The sequence below is a fragment of the Triticum dicoccoides genome, chromosome 6A (genome assembly GCF_002162155.2).
Source record: "Triticum dicoccoides isolate Atlit2015 ecotype Zavitan chromosome 6A, WEW_v2.0, whole genome shotgun sequence".
NCBI classification, from domain to species: Eukaryota; Viridiplantae; Streptophyta; class Magnoliopsida; order Poales; family Poaceae; genus Triticum; species Triticum dicoccoides.
The window spans coordinates 563,726,158-563,738,823 of NC_041390.1; positions in this window are offsets into that span (position 1 = coordinate 563,726,158).

Below are 12,666 nucleotides of genomic sequence, written 5' to 3' on the forward strand. Positions count from 1 at the left end.
GAGCGTATCCTCCTACTGAATTTATACCTTGGTTCTCAAAAACTGAGGGAAATACTTATGCTACTTTGCTGCATCATCCCTTCCTTTTCGGGAAAATCCAATGCAGTGCTCAAGAGGTAGCAAGAAGAATTTCTGGCGCCATTGCCGGGGAGTCTGCGCAAAAGTCAACATACCAAGTACCCATCACAATCCCTATCTCCCGCATTACATTATTTGCCATTTGCCTCTCGTTTTCCTCTCCCCCCAATTCACCATTGCCGTTTTATTCGCCCTCTCTCTCTCTCTATCCTCCCTCTCTTTCTCTATTTGTCTCTTTTGCCTATTTGCTTTTTGTTTGCTCGTGTGTTAGTTTGCTTGTTTGTCGCAATGGCTCAAGATAATACTAAATTGTGTGACTTCACCAATACCAACAACAATGATTTCCTTAGCACTCTGATTGCTCCTCTTACCGATGCTGAATCTTGTGAAATTAATACTGCTTTGCTGAATCTTGTCATGAAAGATCCGTTCTCCGGCCTTCCCAGTGAAGATGCTGCTACCCATCTTAATAGCTTCGTTGATTTGTGTGACATGCAAAAGAAGAAAGATGTCGATAATGATATTGTTAAATTAAAGCTATTTTCTTTTTCGCTTAGAGATCGTGCTAAAGCTTGGTTTTCGTCTTTGCCTAAAAATAGTATTGGTTCTTGGAACAAGTGCAAAGATGCTTTTATCACTAAGTATTTTCCTCCCGCTAAGATCATCTCTCTTAGAAACGATGTTATGAATTTTAAACAACTTGATCGTGAACATGTTGCACAAGCTTGGGAGAGAATGAAACTAATGATATGTAATTGCCCTACTCATGGTTTGAATTTGTGGATGATTATACAAAATTTTTATGCCGGATTGAATTTTGCTTCTAGAAATCTTTTAGATTTGGCCGCGGGAGGAACTTTTATGGAAATCACTTTAGGAGAAGCTACTAAACTCCTAGACAATATTATGGTTAATTATTCTCAATGGCATACTGAAAGATCTACTAAAAAGGTGCATGCGATAGAAGAAATTAATGTTTTGAGTGGAAAGATGGATGAACTTATGAAATTATTTGATAATAAGAGTGTTTCTTCTGATCCTAATGATGTGCCCTTGTCTACTTTGATTGATAATAATAATGAATCTATGGACGTGAATTTTGTTGGTAGGAACAATTTTGGTAACAACGCATATAGAGGAAATTTCAATCCTAGGCCTTATCCTAGTAATCCCTCTAATAATTATGGTAATTCCTACAACAATTCTTATGGAATTTATAATAAGATGCCCTCTGATTTTGAATCTAATATTAAAGAATTTATTTCTTCGCAAAAGAATTTTAATGCTATGATTGAAGAAAAAATGCTTAAGATTGATGATTTGGCTAGGAACATTGATAGAATTGCTCTTGATGTTGATTCTTTGAAACTTAGATCTATCCCACCTAAGCATGATATCAATGAGTCTCTCAAAGCCATGAGAATTTCCATTGACGAGTGCAAAGAAAGAACCGCTAGGATGCGTGCTAAGAAAGATGCCTTTATAAAAGCGTGTTCTTCTAGTTCCTATGAAAATAATGATGAAGATCTAAAAGTTATTGATGTGTCCCCTATTAAATCTTTGTTTTGCAATATGAATCTTGATAATGATGGGACTGAATATGATCCACCTTTACCTAGAAGGCGTTCTAAGAATTCGGAATTTGTTGATCTTGATGCTAAATTTGATAAAAGTGGGATTGAAGAAATTAAAACCCTAGATGTTGCTAAACCCATGATTATGGATTTCAAGGAATTTAACTATGAAAATTGCCCCTTGATTGATTGTATTTCCTTGTTGCAATCCGTGCTAAAATCTCCTCACGCTTATAGTCAAAATAAAGAGTTTACTAAACATATCGTTGATGCCTTGATGCAATCTTATGAAGAAAAACTTGAATTGGAAGTTTCAATCCTAGAAAACTTTATGGTGAGTGGGAACCTACTATTAAAATTAAAATTAAAAATTATGAGTTTTATGCTTTGTGTGATTTGGGTGCTAGTGTCTCTACTATTCCCAAAACTTTGTGTGATTTGCTAGATTTCCGTGATTTTGATGATTGCTCTCTAAACTTGCATCTCGCGGATTCCACTATTAAGAAACCTATGGGAAGAATTAATGATGTTCTTATTGTTGCAAATAGGAATTATGTGCCCGTAGATTTTATCGTTCTTGATATAGATTGCAATCCTTCTTGCCCTATTATTCTTGGTAGACCTTTCCTTAGAACGGTTGGTGCAATTATTGATATGAAGGAAGGGAATATTAGATTCTAATCCCATTAAAAAAGGGCATGGAACACTTCCCTAGAAAGAAAATAAAATTACCATATGAATCTATCATGAGAGCCACTTATGGATTGCCTACCAAAGATGGCAATACCTAGTTCTATTCTTGCTTGTTATGCCTAGCTAGGGGCGTTAAACGATAGCGCGTGTTGGGAGGAAACCCAATTTTATTTTTATTCCTTGATTTTTGCTCCTGTTTAGTAATAAATAATGTTTTGGTTGTATTTTTTGTGTTTAATTAGTGTTTGTGCCAAGTAGAACCGTTGGGAAGACTTGGGGAAAGTCTTGTTGAACTTGCTGTAAAAAACAGAAACTTTAGCGCTCACGAGAATTGCTGTCATTTTTATTTGGAGAGTGCTATTTAGTTAATTCTTTTTGAAGATGATTAATAGATAAATTCCTCACGTCCAGAAATTTATTTTAGAATTTTTGGGGTTCAGATCTTGCTCTAGCTACAGATTACTACAGACTATTCTGTTTTTGACAGATTCTGTTTTTCGTGTGTTGTTTGCTTATTTTGATGAATCTATGGCTAGTAAAATATTTTATAATCCATAGAGAAGTTGGAATACAGTAGGTTTAACACCAATATAAATAAAAAATGAGTTCGTTACAGTACCTTGAAGTTGTATTTTGTTTTCTTTCGCTAACGGAGCTCACGAGATTTTCTACTTTAAGTTTTGTGTTGTGAAGTTTTCAAGTTTTGGGTAAAGATTTGATGGATTATGGTACAAGGAGTGGAAAGAGCCTAAGATTGGGGATTCTTATGGCACCCCCAAGATAATCTAAGGACACCTAAAAGCCAAAGCTTGGGGATTCCCCAGAAGGCATCCCCTCTTTCGTCTACTTCTATCGGTAACCTTACTTGGAGCTATATTTTTATTCACCACATGACATGTGTTTTTCTTGGAGCGTCTTTTATGATTTGAATCTTTGCTTGTTAGTTTACCACAATCATCCTTGCTGTACACACCTTTTGAGAGAGCCATGCATGATTTGAAATTTGATAGAATACTCTATGTGCTTCACTTATATCTTTTGAGCTTTATAGTTTTGCTCTAGTACTTCACTTATATCTTTTAGAGCACGGTGGTGGATTTGTTTTATAGAAACTATTTATCTCTCATGCTTCACTTAGATTATTTTGAGAGTCTTAATAGCATGGTAATTTTCTTAATAATAATATGCTTGGTATTCAAGATTTGTAAAACTTTCTTTTGAGTGCGTTGAATACTAAGAAAAAATTGATGCTTGATAATTGTTTTGAGATATGAGGATGGTGATATTAGAGTCATGCTAGTTGAGTAGTTGTGAATTTGAGAAATGCTTGTGTTAAAGTTTGTGATTCCCGTAGCATGCACGTATGGTGAACCGTTATGTGATGAAGTTGGAGCATGATTTATTTATTGATTGTCTTCCTTATGAGTGGCGGTCGGGGACGAGCGATGATCTTTTCCTACCAATCTATCCCCCTAGGAGAAAGCGTGTAATACTTTGCTTTGATAACTTCTATATTTTTGCAATAAGTATATGAGTTCTTTATGACTAATGTTGAGTCCATGGATTATACACACTTTCCTTCCTTCCACCATTGCTAGCCTCTCTAATACCGCACACTTTTCGCCGGTATCATACACCCACCAAATACCTTCCTCAAACCAGCCACCATACCTACCTATCATGGCATTTCCATAGCCATTCCGAGATATATTGCCATGCAACTTTCCACCATTCCGTTCATTATGACACGATCCATCATTGTCATATTGCTAGCATGATCATGTAGTTGACATTGTATTTGTGGCAAAGCCACCGTTCATAATTCTTTCATACATGTCACTCTTGATTCATTGCATATCCCGGTACACTGCCGGAGGCATTCATATAGAGTCATATTTTGTTCTAAGTATCGAGTTGTAATTGTTGAGTTGTAAGAAAAAAAAGTGTGATGATCATCATTTTTAGAGCATTGTACCAAGTGAGGAAAGGATGATGGAGACTATGATCCCCCCACAAGTCGGGATGAGACTCCGGACGAAAAAAAAGAGGCCATAAAAAAAGAGAAAGGCCCAAATAAAAAAATGAGAGAAAAGAGAGAAGGGACAATGTTACTATTCTTTTACCACACTTGTGCTTCAAAATAGCACCATGATCTTCATGATAGAGAGTCTCTCATTATGTCACTTTCATATACTAGTGGGAATTTTTCATTATAGAACTTGGCTTGTATATTCCAATGATGGGCTTCATCAAAATGCCCTAGGTCTTCATGAGCAAGCGAGTTCGATGCACACCCACTTAGTTTCTTTTGAGCTTTCATATACTTATAGCTCTAGTGCATCCGTTGCATGGCAATCCCTACTCACTCACATTGATATCTATTGATGGGCATCTCCATAGCCCGTTGATACGCCTAGTTGATGTGAGACTATCTTCTCCCTTTTTGTCTTCTCCACAACCACCATTCTATTCCACATATAGTGCTATATCCATGGCTCACGCTCATGTATTGCGTGAAGATCGAAAAAGTTTTGAAAATGTAAAAAGTATGAAGCAATTGCTTGGCTTGTCATCGGGGTTGTGCATGATTTAAATACTTTGTGTGGTGAAGATAGAGCATAGCCAGACTATATGATTTTGTAGGGATAGCTTTATTTGGCCATGTTATTTTGAGAAGACATAATTGCTTTGTTAGTATGCTTGAAGTATTATTAATTTTATGTCAACATGAAATTTTGTCTTGAACCTTTTGAATCTGAATATTCATACCACAATTAAGAAGATTTACATTGAAATTATGCCAAGTAGCACTCCGCATCAAAAATTCTGTTTTTATCATTTACCTACTCGAGGACGAGCAGGAATTAAGCTTGGGAATGCTTCATACATCTCCAACGTATCTATAATTTTTGATTGCTCCATGCTATATTATCTACTGTTTGGACATTACTGGGCTTTACTATCCACTTTTACATTATTTTTGGGACTAACCTATTAACCGGAGGCCCATCCCAGAATTGTTGTTTTTTTTCCTGTTTTAGGGTTTCGAAGAAAAGGAATATCAAACGGAGTCCAAACGGAATGAAATCTTCGGAAACGTGATTTTCTCATCAGATAAGATCCAGGAGACTTGGACCCTCCATCAAGAAAGCCACGAGGCAGTCACGAGGGTGGAGGGCGCCCGCCTAGGGCGCGCCCCCTGCCTCGTGGGCCCCTCGAAGCTCCACCGATGTACTTCTTCCTCCTATATATGCACGTACCCCCAAACGATCAGATACGGAGCCAAAAACCTAATTCCACCACCGCAACTTTCTGTATCCACGAGATCCCATCTTGGGGCCTGTTCTAGAGCTCCGCCGAAGGGGGCATCGATCACGGAGGGCTTCTACATCATCATCCAAGCCTCTCTGATGAAGTGTGAGTAGTTTACTTCAGACCTACGGGTCCATAGCTAGTAGCTAGATGGCTTCTTCTCTCTTTTTGGATCTCAATACAATGTTCTCCCCCTCTCTCGTGGAGATCTATTCGATGTAATCTTATTTTTGCGGTGTGTTTGTTGAGACCGATGAATTGTGGGTTTATGATCAAGTCTATCTATGAATAATATTTGAATCTTCTCTGAATTCTTTTATGTATGATTGGTTATCTTTGCAAGTCTCTTCGAATTATCAGTTTGGTTTGGCCTACTAGATTGGTTGTTCTTGCCATGGGAGAAGTGCTTAGCTTTGGGTTCGATCTTGCGGTGTCCTTTCCCAGTGACAGAAGGGGCACCAAGGCACGTATTGTATCATTGCCATCGAGGATAACAAGATGGTTTTTTTATCATATTGCATGAAACTATCCCTCTACATCATGTCATCTTGCTTAAGGCGTTACTTTGTTTTTAACTTAATACTCTAGATGCATGCTGGATAGCGGTCGATGAGTGGAGTAATAGTAGTAGATCCAGAATCGTTTCTGTCTACTTGTCTCGGACGTGATGCCTATATACATGATCATACCTAGATATTCTCATAACTATGCTCAATTCTGTCAATTGCTCAACAGTAATTTGTTCACCCACCGTAGAATACTTATGCTCTTGAGAGAAGCCACTAGTGAAACCTATGGCCCCCGGGTCTCTTTCTCATCATATTAATCTCCATCACTTTATTATTGCTTTGCTTTTACTTTTTTACTTTGCATCTCTATACCAAAAATACCAAAAATATTATTTATCATCTCTATCAGATCTCACTTTCGTAAGTGACCGTGAAGGGATTGACAACCCCTAAGCGCGTTGGTTGCGTAGAGCTATTGTTTTTGTGTAGGTACGAGGGACTCGAGCGTAGCCTCCTACTGGATTGATACCTTGGTTCTCAAAACTGAGGGAAATACTTACGCTACTTTGCTGCATCATCCCTTCCTCTTCAGGGAAATCCAACGCAGTGCTCAAGAGGTAGCAGCAACGGATTCCCCTCTCCGGAGCCCCGAACGGACTCCAGATCAGCCCTCCCGAGAGAGTTTAGGGCTTGGTGGTGGCTCCGAATCGTAAAACACGATGAATCCTTCTCCCTCATTTTTTTCTCCCCGAACACGAATATATGGAGTTGGAGTTGAGGTAGGTGGAGCTCCAGGGGGCCCACGGTGCGGGGGGCGCGCACCCCATCATAGTGGCTAGGGTGTGGGCCCCCCGGCCTTGATTCTTTGCCAGTATTTTATATTATTTCCAAAAATAATCTCCATGGAGTTTCAGGTCATTCCGGGAACTTTTGTTTCTGCACATAAATAACACCATGGCAATTCTGTTGAAAACAGCATCAGTCCGGGTTAGTTCCATTCAAATCATGCAAGTTAGAGTCCAAAACAAGGGCAAAAGTGTTTGGAAAAGTAGATACGACGGAGACATATCAACTCCCCCAAGCTTAAACATTTGCTTGTCCTCAAGCAATTCAGTTGAAAAACTGAAAGTGATAAAGAAAAACTTTTACAAACTCTGTTTGCTCTTGTTGTTGTAAATATGTAAAGCCAACATTCAAGTTTTTAGCAAAGATTATAAACTAACCATATTCACAATAACTCTTAGGTCTCATGTTACTCATATCAATGGCATAATCAACTAGCGAGCAATAATAATAAATCTCGGATGACAACACTTTCTCAAAACAATCATAATATGATATAACAAGATGATATCTCACTAGCCCTTTCTGAGACCGCAAAACATAAATGCAGAGTACCTTTAAAGATCAAGGACTGACTAGACTTTGTAATTCATGGTAAAAGAGATCCAGTCAAGTCATACTCAATGTAAACTAACAGTAATGAATGCAAATGACAGCGGTGCTCTCCAACTAGTGCTTTTTAATAAGAGGATGATGACTCAACGTAAAAGTAAATAGATAGGCCCTTCGCAGAGGGAAGCATGGATTTATAGAGGTGCCAGAGCTCGATTTTGAAATAGAGGTGAATAATATTTTGAGCAGTATACTTTCATTGTCAACATAACAACCAAGAGATGGAGATATCTTCCATGCTACACCAATTATAGAAGGTTCCCAAACAGAATGGTAAAGTTTATACTCCCCCTCCACCAACAAGCATCAATCCATGGCTTGCTCGAAACAACGAGTGCCTCCAACTAACAACAGTCCCGAGGAGTTTTGTTTGCAATTATTTTGATTTGATTTGCATAAAGCATGGGATTGGGCATCCCGGTGACCAGCCATTTTCTCGTGAGTGAGGAGCGGAGTCCACTCCTCTTGAGAATAACCCGCCTAACATGGAAGATACAGACAACCCTAGTTGATACATGAGCTATTCGAGCATACAAAACAGAATGTTTATTTGAAGGTTTAGAGTTTGACACATACAAATTTACTTGGAACGGCAGGTAGATACCGTACATAGGTAGGTATGGTGGACTCATATGGAAAAACTTTGGGGTTTATGGGATTGGATGCACAAGCAGTATTCCCGCTTAGTACAAGTGAAGGTTAGAAAAATACTGGGAAGCGACCAGCTAGAGAGCGACAATAGTCATGAACATGCATTAAAATTAATCAACACCGAATGCAAGCATGAGTAGGATATAATGCACCATGAACATAAATATCGTAGAGGCTATGCTGATTTTGTTTCGACTATATGCGTGAACATGTGCCAAGTCAAGCCACTCGAATCGTTCAAAAGAGGATACCACACTATCATACCACATCACAACCATTTTAATAGCATGTTGGCACGCAAGGTAAACCATTATAAGCTCCTAGCTAATTAAGCATGGCATAAGCAACTATAATCTCTAATTGTCATTGCAAACACCTTCATTCATAATAGGCTGAATCAGGAACGATGAACTAATCATATTTACAAAAACAAGAGAGGTCGAGTTCATACCAGCTTCTCCCATCTCAATCAGCCCATCATATATCGTCATAATTGCCTTTCACTTGCACAACCGAATGATGTGAATAATAATAAGTGTGCACGTGCATTGGACTAAGCTGGAATATGCAAGCATTCAATAAACAAGAGAAGACAAGGCAATATGGACTCTTGGTTAAATCAACAATAATGCATATAGGAATCACTTCAACAATTTAACCATGGTCTTCTCCTATCGACCCCCCAAGGAAAAGAAAAGAAATAAAACTATTTACACGGGAAAGCTCCCAACAAGTAAAAGAAGAACATGAAATCTTTTTGGGTTTTCTTTTTAATTACTACTACAAGCATAGAAGTTAAACTAGCTAAAAGCTACAACTAATTTTTTTGGTTTTTTTCTTAAGGTTTATCAAAAACACAAGAAGAAAGCATAAAAAGGAAATAAAACTAGCATGGATATTACAATGAAAAAGTATGAGCACCGACATCTAGCAATGAGTGTGTGAACATAAATGTAATGTCGGTGGGAAATACGTACTCCCCCAAGCTTAGGCTTTTGGCCTAAGTTGGTCTATTGCCACGGGTAGCCTGGCGGATATCCAAAGTTGTAGTTGGGGTCGTACTGTGATGGATACTCAGATTGCCACTGGCAGACAATCACCTCCGGATCCCACTGGTAATCAGACTGTCGTTGAGGATCAAATTGTGGTTCTGGCTCTGACTCTGCAGCTGATGTAGGGTTTCGGTAGGTGTGAATGGCCTCCAACGGAACAAGGTACTTGCCTGCAGATAAATCAAACAAGGAAGGAGCAGGCAGGGTAATAGTCTTAGGATTATGTTTATCAAAGAACAATTTGTATTTAAGCTCATTTTCCCTATTCTTAACAATAAAATCATGTGCTACCATACTCTTATAATCTAAATAAATAGTAGGCAGCAATTTTTCTTCCTTTTTGTAGTGCCTAATAGGCATGTTATAGTATGCAGCAAGGCATGAAGCATAGACACCTCCAAAGATGGGGCCCTTTGTACGGTTCAGACTTAACCGTTTGGCAATAACACCGCCCATACTAACAGAGTCGTCACGGAATAAACCATGGAACAAAATAATAATATCAGGAACACTAAGGTTTCCACAGTTTCCGCGACCAATTAAGCAACGACTAGCAAATATTGCAAAGTAGCGTAAAACAGGAAAATGTATGCTAGTGATTCTTGCATCGGAAACTTTCCTAGTTTCACCTATAGTAATAGTGTCAATAAACCCGTCCACATCTCTATGATGTGGTTCCTCTAAGCTACCCTCGAAAGGTATTTTGCAAACCCTGCAAAATTCATATAGTGACATCTTCTTAACCACATCATATAAATGAAACTCTATTGAAGGAGGTGATTCCTTAGGATGATAGTAGAAGTTTTGCACAAAAGTATTGGTGAGTAAGAGATACTGTTCACATTGGTCACAGAGGAAGTCGGTGAGGCCTGCATTCTTAGCCAATTCATAAAAATCATCATAAATCCCGGCTGCTCTTAAGAAATCATCGGAAGGCCATTCACACGGCCGAACCTCCGCGGTGCGAGGCAGATTATATTTGGGCCTCTCTGCTTCTTCATTTTGCTTTTCCTTCGAGCTTCGGCTCGATGAGCCCCTCAAAAATCTCTTCATTATTTTCTGAAAAATTCTGAAATTTTTAGTAACTTCAAAATAAAAGTAAACCAAACTCAACAAAATTGATAGCAACTACTCCTACAAGTGCCTAGAGTCTATATCATGCATTAGAACTACTTGGAACCATATAAATTTGACATGCAAGCTCAAGAACATGGTCACCTAGGCAGCACAAATTTGTAATGAATAAAGCACTAGAACAAAAACTAATTAGACCAATGGAGAAGTCACATACCAAGGAACAATCCCCCAAAGCAGTTTTGTGAGAGGTGCTTTGAGCAAGGAGATCGAAAATCGTAGCAAAATGAGCTAGGACTTGTGCTTGAGCTAGATGGTGATTTTTTTGGGAGGAAGAAGAAGTATGTGGGTGCAAGAATAAGTGGAGGGAAGCCACCATGGGCCCACGAGGCAGGGGGCGCGCCTAGGGGGGTGGGTGCGCCCTGGACCCTCGTGGCCAGGTGCTTTCTCCCCCTGTTGTGTTCTCAGTGCCAAATATTCTAAAATATTCTAGAAAAAATCATATTAAATTGGCAGGGCATTTGGAGAATTTTTATTTTCGGGGTATTTTTTATTGCATGGATAATTCAGAAAACAGGCAGAAATTACTATTTTTGCTCTATTTAATACAAATAACAGAAAGTAAAAAGAGGGTACAGAGAGTTGTGTTTTCTAAATTCATCCATCTCATGCTCGTCAAAAGGAATCCACAAACAAGGTTGATCAGGTCTTGTTAACAAACTCATTCTGAGTAACATGGAACCGGAGAATTTTCGAATAACACTAGGTTACCTTAACGGGGATATGCATATCCCCAACAATAAGAATATCACATTTCTTCTTGATAGTAGGAAGAGGAAATTCAAAACCTCCAAAAATAATCGATGGAATTTTTCCAATAGAATTGATAGTGTGGACTTCAGGTTGTTTCCTCGGAAAGTGTACGGTATGCTCATTACCATTAACATGAAAAGTGACATTGCCTTTGTTGCAATCAATAATAGCCCCTGCAGTATTCAGAAAGGGTCTTCCAAGAATAATAGACATACTATCGTCCTCGGGTATATCAAGAATAACAAAGTCCATTAAAATAGTAACGTTTGCAACAACAACAGGCACATCCTCACAAATACCGACAGGTATAGCAGTTGATTTACCAGCCATTTGCAAAGATATTTCAGTAGGTGTCAACTTATTCAAATCAAGTCTACGATATAAAGAGAGAGGCATAACACTAACACCAGCTCCAAGATCACATAAAGCAGTTTTAACATAGTTTCTTTTAATGGAGCATGGTATAGTTGGTACTCCTGGATCTCCTAGCATCTTAGGTATTCCATCCTTAAAAGTATAATTAGCAAGCATGGTGGAAATTTCAGCTTCCAGTATCTTCGTTTTATTAGTAACAATATCTTTCATGTACTTAGCATAAGGATTCATTTTAAGCATATAAGTTAAACGCATGCGCAAAAAGATAGGTCTAATCATTTCAGCAAAGCGCTCAAAATCCTCATCATCTTTTTTCTTGGATGGCTCAGGAGGAAAAGGCATGGGTTTATGAACCCAAGGCTCTCTTTCCTTACCGTGTTTCCTAGCAACAAAGTCTCTTTTATCATAACGTTGATTCTTTGATTGTGGGTTATCAAGATCAACAACAGGTTCAATCTCTACATCATTGTCATTACTAGGTTGAGCATCAACATGAACATCATTATTAACATTATCACTAGTTTCATGTTGATAACCCGCAAGTATAGGGGATCAATTGTAGCCTCTTTCGATAAGTAAGAGTGTCGAACCCAACGAGGAGCTAAAGGTAGAACAAATATTCCCCCAAGTTCTATCGACCACCGATACAACTCTACGCACACTTGACGTTCGCTTTACCGGAAACAAGTATGAAACTAGAAGTACTTTGTAGGTGTTGTTGGATAGGTATGCAAGATAATAAAGAGCAAGTAAATATAAAGTAGGGGCTGTTTAGATGAAGACACAACTAAACTAGTTTTAGTAAAGAGCTTTTGTCAACAAGAAGGTTATTTGTCCCTAGGCAATCGATAACTAGACCGGTAATCATTATTGCAATTTTATTTGAGGGAGAGGCATAAGCTAACATACTTTCTCTACTTGGATCATATGCACTTATGATTGGAACTCTAGCAAGCATCCGCAACTACTAAATATTCATTAAGGTAAAACCCAACCATAGCATTAAAGCATCAAGTCCCCTTTATCCCATATGCAAACAACCTACTTACTCGGGTCTGTGCTTCTATCACTCACGCCACA